This window comes from Phocoena sinus, chromosome 8, assembly GCF_008692025.1.
Source record: "Phocoena sinus isolate mPhoSin1 chromosome 8, mPhoSin1.pri, whole genome shotgun sequence".
In the NCBI taxonomy this organism is placed as follows: domain Eukaryota; kingdom Metazoa; phylum Chordata; class Mammalia; order Artiodactyla; family Phocoenidae; genus Phocoena; species Phocoena sinus.
This window is the reverse complement of record NC_045770.1, coordinates 59,420,278-59,429,424: the sequence shown is the minus strand read 5'-3', so window position 1 is coordinate 59,429,424 and position 9,147 is coordinate 59,420,278.

The following is a 9,147-nucleotide window of genomic DNA, read 5'->3' as shown; positions in this document are numbered from 1 at the left end:
TGCCCACTGCCACACGGAGAGTACATGGCCATCCTTCCCAGAACCCAGATCTCAGCCTCCTCCCACCCCAGGGGTTCCTTTCTCTGCTCTGGCTGTCCCCATCATCTTTCTGAGCCTTAGTTTCCCATCTGTAGAATGTGAGCATCAGAATGTATAACCTCCTAGCCTCACCATCCTAGAGCTCTGGGATGGAACAGCTTTTCTTAAAGGTGCTCGAGAAAGATAAGGAGTTGTCACGGTGGGTTCACAAATAGAGGTGTTTCTTCCTGAAGTGCTTAGGGCTCTGAGATATGTGTGAATCAGGCCCAATTTTAAAAGTGAAGGGGGTGAGCAGGGAGCCCAACTTGTAAAATGAGTTGCAGGTCCCCATGAGGCTTGTGTGATGACCTTAGATCTCCAGTGTGAGGGACATAGTCAGATAATCACCCTCACCCCTTCTAACCCACATTCTTTAAGTGTGTAGAAATGGGTGGCAGGGGGGCTGGATCTGGGTTCAGGAGGCCAGCGCTCTGGCTCTCTGTTATGCATGTTTTCTGCCTCCACCCCAACCCTAGGCAGTTCACTGCCCCTCCCCTGGCTTCAGTGGTTTTATCTGACAGCCTCATACCCAGGCTAATGGGAGATTCAAAGAGGGGTACACAGAGCCTGCTTTGTGAACTGTAGCCTCTGGGATCTGCCACGAGGAAAAGAGAGAGGAGCACTGGCCTGGCGGCTCCTGCCTTCTTAGGGCCCCAATGACACACATCTCAGCTGACAGCAGGCACCAGGGCAGTACCCCTCTCATGCCTATCACCCAGTCTAGGGTAGAAGAGATAAGGCTGGGGTGACAGCAGGAGATAGCAGTGAGGACAGACAGGACTTCTCCACCCTCCAGAGCACTGCCAGCCTGAGACACACAAACTCAGGGAGGTACACATGGCAGAAATCAAACCAACACTCAAATCCAAATATAGATTAACCAAGAATGAATCTTTTGGGTCTTGGGGCAGTAAAAGTGGGTGACCTGGTACCTCTGGGCTCAGATGGCTATGCCCTGGGCTCAACCCTGCCTAGAAGTTTAGGCCAGGCTAGCTGGGGCATCACTCCTCATCCTATTCATCATTAATTTGTCCTTGCAGGCCCCCCCCCAAACCCCAGGAATTTAGGTATCTCTGGCTCAAGGGTTCATGACAGCCTCCCAAACATGCCTGGATCAAAGCAGATTCATATCCTGTCTCAAACACCCCTGAGCAGCAGAGAGAAGGCTAGGAGGGCTGGGATGGGTGACCTGGGGAAGGAGTCTGGAGAGGAGTCCTAGGACTTGGCCATCCCTGCTTCCCACAGCCTGGAAGTGCAAAGGGCCTGTGGAACTGGGTTCAAATCCTGTCTATACCATTTCCTAAATGTGTGACCAAGAGCAGGTGACATGTCCTCTCTGAGCCTCAGTTTCTTCATCTAGAATAATAATACCTACTTTCTGAGAATTATTGCAAGGAAAAGAGTTGTATATGTATCAGTTTCACCCCCAAGTAACTAAAAATATAACTGGAGGGAGAAGGGTAGGGAGGAATAAATGCACTGTACAAAAATGGCATATTTCCAACAAAAAAGTGTTAAGGTAACATCTTGATAGGATGGTTGTTAAGAGTCTCAGGAAAAAGTAAACAGTGGGAAAGCTTGGCAAAGCATGACCCTGCTCTGCCCGCTGCAGCCCCTGCACCAGCCACAGGGCCCCTTGACGGAAAGTGGATTGGGTGAGGTGCCTCTCTGGGCCCCAGCCCCAGAATGGGACAACACCAAGCAGGAGTCAGAGTGGGAGTGGAAGGCGGGAGCGTGTAAGAGAAAGAGAAGGTGCTTAGCAAACTGAGAGGGATCATGAGAATGTGAGGAATCATTACCCAGGGTGCTGAGCAAGTGCTGGTCTTATACATGCCCCTCACAGAGAGAGCAGCTGAGGTGTGGGAGGCATGGGGACGCCCCTGAATCAAAGTAAGACAGAACCCATCTAGGGACCTCCAGTACCACAGGACACTTGGAATGGGGGTTGGCGGTCGTTTGGAGATATCCACACCAGTCCTTGCTCACTGCCCCCTGACAGCTGTTGCAATAGGGTCAGGGGACCTGCCTGGAGCCATCCATGACCTGGTCCCTCACATTCCCCTCAACTTCCCTCGCTGAGTCCCCATCAGGACTAAAGACCCTCAGACTGATATCATATGGCCACAGTCCCCAACTGTACAGATGGAGAAACAAAGGCCCCACCAGCAGGGACAAAGCAGAGGTAAGATCCTAGGTCTCCCAGCTCCTAACCCAAGGCTCTGTCCCTGTTCCCCATTATACACCACTACTTTCACTACTCCAGGGGTGACCTTGGGGTAGTCACCACCCTCTCTCTGCTTCAGGATTCATCCTCTGCCCAAGGGCCCCACCCTGTCCAGTGTCCTGGACAATGAGGGGCTACCAGGTCTTGACTTGCTCTGGGGTGCTCCCTCCAACTCATCATCTAGTCAGACGGATGGCTGCCTGGATCTCCCCCTGGGAGATGAGAAGGCCCCCCTGACGCCTTCTCCCCCAACTCCCTCTCCTCAGGGGTAACTGGCCCTGCCAGTTTAGTCGGAGAAAATTCCCAGGTTGCCTAGGATAACGAGGCAGTATCCTGGGGGCACCATTCTAGAAGACTGGGCAATGACCTGTGTGATGTCACCAGGAAGGAGCAGAGTAGAGAGGTAATTCCTGAGGCCCCTCTGGAAGGGCCCAGGGCAGAGCACCCTGAGGCCCCAGGGCTGGCTTGGCCTTGAGACAGACATGTCCTTTACAGTTTGATGCAGGTGGCAATAGGCTCGGCACCCCAGTCCCAACTGGACCTGGATCTAAGTGTTTGCCCAGGGTGGGTCTCCTACCCCTGCTGGGCCTCCCTGAGCAAAGAGCCCAAGCACTGCCCTGAGGGAGCTGCTAGAGCCTGAGGGAGTCACAGAGAGGCACACAATCACAGTTACCCACATCCCCTCTCCTCCTGGTGACACTGTCACAGCCATGTGCCATCACACTGATGTCCTGTCACAGACCCACACAGCCACATACAACCTCAGTCTCATGCGTGGGAGCCCAACATGGGTACACTGGCTTGGGTGCACCAGGTCACCCAAGTAGAGTTGCCAGATAAAACACAGAACACCTCGTGAAATTTGATTTTCAGATAAGGAAGATCATTTTTAGTATGAGCATGTAGCAAATATTTGCTAAATCTGGCAACCTTATACCTGAGGCCCTGTGCCACACCCACATCACAAAGCCTCAGAGAGCTACACCAGTCCCTCACCTGCCCTGGGAAGGTACAGTCAGCACCCGGGTCACAGCTGTTGCACACACGTGCACACACGTGCACACACAAACGAACGGCCTTGCACATCCTCTCTGTGAAGAGGCCCTGGGCCAGAGTAAGAGTCTGCCACACTCATTTTGTCTAACCTTCACAATAACCTTAGGTGGAAGGTCATACAGGGACTCTTAGCCTCATTTGACAAATGAGAAAAATAAGGCCCAGCAAGAAACAGAACCTATCCTTGGTATCCCCACGTGTGGTCCCCTGGCAGGGGCAGAAGGGGTGCAAGGGAAGTCATGTTATACCTGGGCTGGGCTGTGTCCCTGGGCAGGTCTGAGCTCCTCAAGCAGGCCTCTTAGATGAGCCTCTCCCAGGTAGGAACAATAGCCTAGGGGTTTGGGGGGGTGGACCCTCTGCCCCTTCCCCCATCCAACGGGTGATCCTAAGTGCTCCCCAGAGGCCCCTCTAGTCCCAGGAGGTGGAAACTGTCCTGGCAGGGCACTGAGGGCCCAGCTTTGAGATTAAAAAATACGAAGAAACGGAAAGAAGGAAGTTGTGCGGGCTTCCAGAAAAGAGGCTGTCGTCCCAAGGCTGGAGTTCTTGCCCTGGTAAAAGGGCCAGAAAACCTCATCCTCCCCAGAGACACACAAAGACACCTCCACCCCCACTGCCACCCAGCCTGAGCACATAGCCGAGGGGAGGGCCTGGGGTCAGGCAGATGGATCAGGAGCCTCTGACTGGAAACTTGAGGGCTTGTGGAAGGCTGCATCAACCCAGCAATCGAACTGAGCTGCTGCAGGTGGCAGTGCCCCAAAGACATCATCAGCAGAAGGACCCAGCCTGCAGAGGGGGTGCTGGCCATCTGGGCCTGGGCCCTCCCGAAGAGGAGTCTCCATGATTCCACCCTGGGCCCTGCCGACCTTGGGTAAGGCCCTGCACCTCTCTGGTCTGTCTTCCTGTCGAAGGGGTGGTGCTCAAGATGCCTCTCCACCAGCCTGGGGCAGGTGGATGGGCTCTGTAAATTGTGAAGTCCTGCATGGTGGGGGGGTTGCAGTGGAGCTGTGTTAGTCTCTTTCCCCCAAGCCTGGGAGCACCCTGGGCAGCAAGACCCCGCAAGGCCCAGAGAGAAGCTCCCAGGACTCTAGGGTACAGGGACTGGAGAATGGGGAGGGAAGGACAGAAGAGGAGGAGGAATAGACAGGGTGGAATACCCTGCTCAACGGTCTACCACAATGGTTAAGAGCCTGGGCTATGGAGCCAGGCTGTCTGGGTTAAAACCTCTTACTGTGTGATCTAGAACAAGTTACTTAACCTCTCTGTGTCTCAGTACTCCCATTTCTAGAATGAGTAGGCTAGTAGGACTTACACCATTGCCTCGGGGACGAAGTGAGTTCACGCATGTGGAGAGCTCAGCACGGTGCCCAGCAAGCAATGGGCACTCAATAAACGCCACAGCTGCTATCAGTTCTTGTCTCCTGAGGCTCCTTAACCCCCGTCTGCCAGCTGTCCCCAAGGCACGGCCTCTTTCCTAAGCCTCTGCTCCTTGACCTGGAGGCAGTGCCTCCCTCTTCTGACATGGAAGAAAAGAAACAGTCTGCGTTCACTTGGAGCCTGGAGGGCTGAGAATAAAGCAGAAGTGAGTGCTATGACATCTTGTCCCCCTCCCTCACCCCAATTCCAAACAGCTACAAAGGCCTGGATGGGTTCCCTTTGGAAGGCCTTCGCTCAATGGCATGAGCTCCTTGCATCCACACAGCCCCTTCCCCAGTGTCTGACAACTGGATGCTAGGACAGCAGCAGGACCCAGGGAGCCTGGCTATGCCCAGCCAGCGGGCAGGACAGTACTGAGACGTCCACACTCCAGGGGCTGGTTCCTAGGACCCTGTGAAGGGCTGGTGTGGGGAAGGCTTGCTAGGAGCTCTGTCAGTGAGTGGGGCTGAAGGCTCTGCCTTGAGTCGGGGTTCATTCTGGGGCCAAAATTCACACCTGGAACAGGCCTAGAACAGACCCAGCTTCCATGGGGCACTGCTGTGCAGGGGACTCCTGCCAACCTCTACCCCCTTCCCTGAGGCCCTGGTGCCCCGCGTTAGCAGGCATCTCCACAGTGCTCTCCCGGGGGCGGCTGCCTCCTTCAGCACCTTCTAAATTTAGGGCTTGGGCTCTGTGACTCATTCCTGAATCTGCTTTGCTCCCCTCCTCCAGGAGTGTGCTCCCGTGGTAGTTTTATCTTCTGCTGCCTCAGACAGATTAACAAGGCCCTAGAATCCTACAGCAGCCACACACACCAAGGAGAGCTCCCCAGTCCACCTGCCCCAGCTCGGCTCTGGGCTTCTCTCTGACCAGGTCCTGTGCTCCCCCACTCCCTTTACCTATCCATGCACCCACCTCCTGGGTGGCTGGCTCCAAGCAGGACTGTGGTGGCTGTGGGGAAGGAGATGGAGCCAAGCCCTGCCCCCTCCAAACCAGCTGCCAGGCAGAGCCCTGGCCTAACATCAGGACACCTGAGTTCTGGCTCAGGCTCACTCCCACCTTACTGTGGGGCTCCTGGTGAGTTCCTGGCCTCTCCGGGCTTCTCTTTCTTCCTCTGTGAATAAGGGGTTTGAACCAGACCTCCACTAGGGAGGCCTGGACCAGAGCTGAATTTACCACTGAGCCAGACTGCCATCTTCAAACAGGGAGGGCTGGCGGTAGGGTTATCTGACGTTGGGCCCTGTCTCCCACCCAGGCTCCTCTCTGCCCGTGGCTCCTGCTCTGTTCAAGGGACACACAAGTCAAGGCCCTGCTGTCAGCCTTTTGGGACTTCTGTCCTGCCGGGAGAAAGGGTTGTGGTTCTGGTCTCACTGTCCAGGGCTGTGACCTTTGGGCAAGAATCACCTTTACTCTGGACCCAGGTTGTGGGGAAGTGAATCACGTGCATGTAGAGGTGTGAATGCTCCCTGCCAGGTTCCCAGTGCCAGAGGGGGAAATGGGGATGTGAGTGCCCCCTTCGACTTCCAGAAATGCAGGCTCCCTGGGCACAGAGTGGAGGTATCTGGGAGATGGACAGATCTGGGGCTGTGACATCTCTGCCCCTGCTGGGCTCTGGGAGAACCCTATCTGCAGCTGGCCTCCACCTGTGTTCCTGAGTAACAAAGAGTGGTTAATGTTTACTGAGCATGTACCACGTGCCTGGTGATGTTCTATACATGTAACAGTTCTTAACTCATTTCATAGTTATACCTCAAGACAGCCCTTGAATAAGTCTTACCACGCCACTCTACAGACAGTGAGGCTCAGAGTGGGGTAGTGACTCGTCCAGGATCCCAGCATTGTCACTGGGAGGGCTAGTTAAAAGCCAGGTCTGACTGCACTCCTGGCTTCTGTTTGTACCCTAAGGTAGCTCTTCTCAGCGTATACATTAGACACTCAATAAATGTTTGATGAAGATGTTTGATCACTGCCATGTAATGGAAAGATCCCTGTCCTAGTCCAATTTTACGCCAGCTCCTTGTGTGTCCTGAAGAAAAGTTCTTTCTTCCTTTAGCCTCTGTTTCCCCTGCTGAAAACAGATGATAAGTGAAGGCCCAGAGAATTAGATACTTGGAGGTGGGGAGGATCTTGAATTTCTATTTCTACAAACACCTGCCTTTCATGACTTGCCTGAGGAGGCCCCATCTGCAACCAGACCTTAGGGTCTCCTAGCCCCTCCTATACCTATGTCCAGAACCTCTAAGAGCACTCCAGAGACAAACAACTGGGTACAGCCCAGCTCCAAAGGACAGAGAAAAGTTCATTTCCCTGGCAGGCAGCTGCCTGATCTTGGGGGGTGGTAAGGTGTGCCTATGGTGCCACCTGACTGCTCCACCTGGTTGGAGGTGTGGCTCCTACAGCTTCTCAGCTCAACCAGCATCACTTCATCTCCTTAGCATCCAAGCCAGCCCAGGCACCACCTCCAGCTGTCACTGGCCCCAACTGGAATCACCTGAGCACCCAATTCCTCCCAGGCTCAGAAACAGAGCCCACTCTTTTCCATTCAGGGTCTGTCCCCTTCATATTACCCCTTCATCTGTCACACTTGAGTTCGTTCGTTTACCTGGGCCACTCTCCTGAGAAGCAGGGTCTGTACAGCTCAGCAACACTGTCCTCTGTCTTCAGGATTCTCCAGTTCCTCCTTAGTTTCTGGCCTTTGGTAGTCATCTCAACAGAACAGGGCCTTTCTCCACTAGGCCCAGGTTGGGTAGGAGCAGGATGAGGAATAGGGACTCCTCCAGACTCCGTCTCTCTAAGCCTGTATCCAACAAAGACACTAATCCTTGGGGTGCAGGGAAGGGCTCCAAGCCCAAACGCAGGAAGCCTGCGCGTTAGCCCCTGCTCACAGACTGCTGAGACCTGGGGCAAGCTCCTGCCCCTCTTGGGGCCCTCAGTTTTGCAATTTGTATAATGAGGAAATAGCTCCTCAATCTGCAATCACCCAATTATAATAATCTTTTGCCTTTAAACATTGCTTGGCAACTTAGTTTCACTTCTGGATCTTATTCAATCCTTCCAATAACCTATTTCCATTTACAAATGAGAAAGCTTAGGTCCTCAGGGGAACAGAACTATCAAGGTCACACAGCAACTCAGAGATAGAGCCTGGGCTAGAGTCCTTGAATCCTGAACCATCTGTGGTCTTCAACACTCTTAAGATGATAGGACTCTGGCTGTATGACTTTCTCTGACCCGTTGCCCCACTGGTAAAATGACTGCTCTAAGGATCAAATTAAGAGAGGCAATGAAGGGGGCTGTGCTTTGCAAACCAGAAGAAAAAGGACAACAGAAAAACAACGGGACGGTTACGTTACTATTTATTACTCTTACCTTTGCTAAGGCGCCCCCTCGTGTCCATCCCGAGGCGCTCCGCTTGCGCAGGCGCTCTTTGGTGTTTACGGAAGGCTTGAGGCCCAGCATTTGCGCGTGCGCTCCGCGTAAGGGGCCGCCCAATGGCCTTCTGGCTGTTCGCCGTCGGACGCTGCCTTCAAGTCCCCTAGTGGTTGTGGCCGCCCAGTTACTATGGTTCCCTGGGGCCCTGTCTGCTCTTCTTGGGTGGAGGCGTTTCTACAACTCCGGAGCGGCGGAGACCTAAGGAATGGCAGGGAGTGGCACAGCGCGGTCTCCCAGGACTCCAGCATCTCAGTTACCGCTGTACTTTAGTAGGGGTGCCGACTTTGGCGCCCCTCACGGCAGATATGGCGGCCCGTTCACTGCCTCTTGGGAGCCTCAATTCGCTGCTAGAACTTTTCCGAGTTGGAACGCTCTTAAAACTACATTTCCCAGAAGTCCAAGAGCCAGAGTCGCGGGAACAGGGCCTGGGGCATGTGGGGAGATGGAGTGTGCGGACGGTAGTGAGTTTGTGCAGGCAGGGAAACGCGATGAAGTGGTGGAGCCTCGCTCTCTGAGCCTGGGCTGTGGGTTCGAGTTACGCACGAGTTACACGATAGCTGTCATAGGGAGAGAGTAGCGCTGTTGGACTGAGTTTTAGAAAGAATACTACACACTACGTGTCTGCACCTCCCACAGGGCTTCCACCCCCATCACTCTTAGGAGACTGCACTCCCAGGCGTCACCGTCGCCTGGGACTCTGAGTTCTCTTACTGCTGTTCAAAAGAACTGTTTATAATAATGGAAATATTCTATAGCTGCATCGTCCAGTAGGGTAGCGTCTAATCTGTGGCTACTGGACATTTGACATGAGGCTAAGTGCCATGGAGGAAGAAAAACTTTTACTGAGTTTATTTTTTAAATTCAATTAATTACTTTTAATTACATTTAAATAGCCACCTATGGCTAATGGCTACCATATTTGACAGCGGCACACTATACTAGAC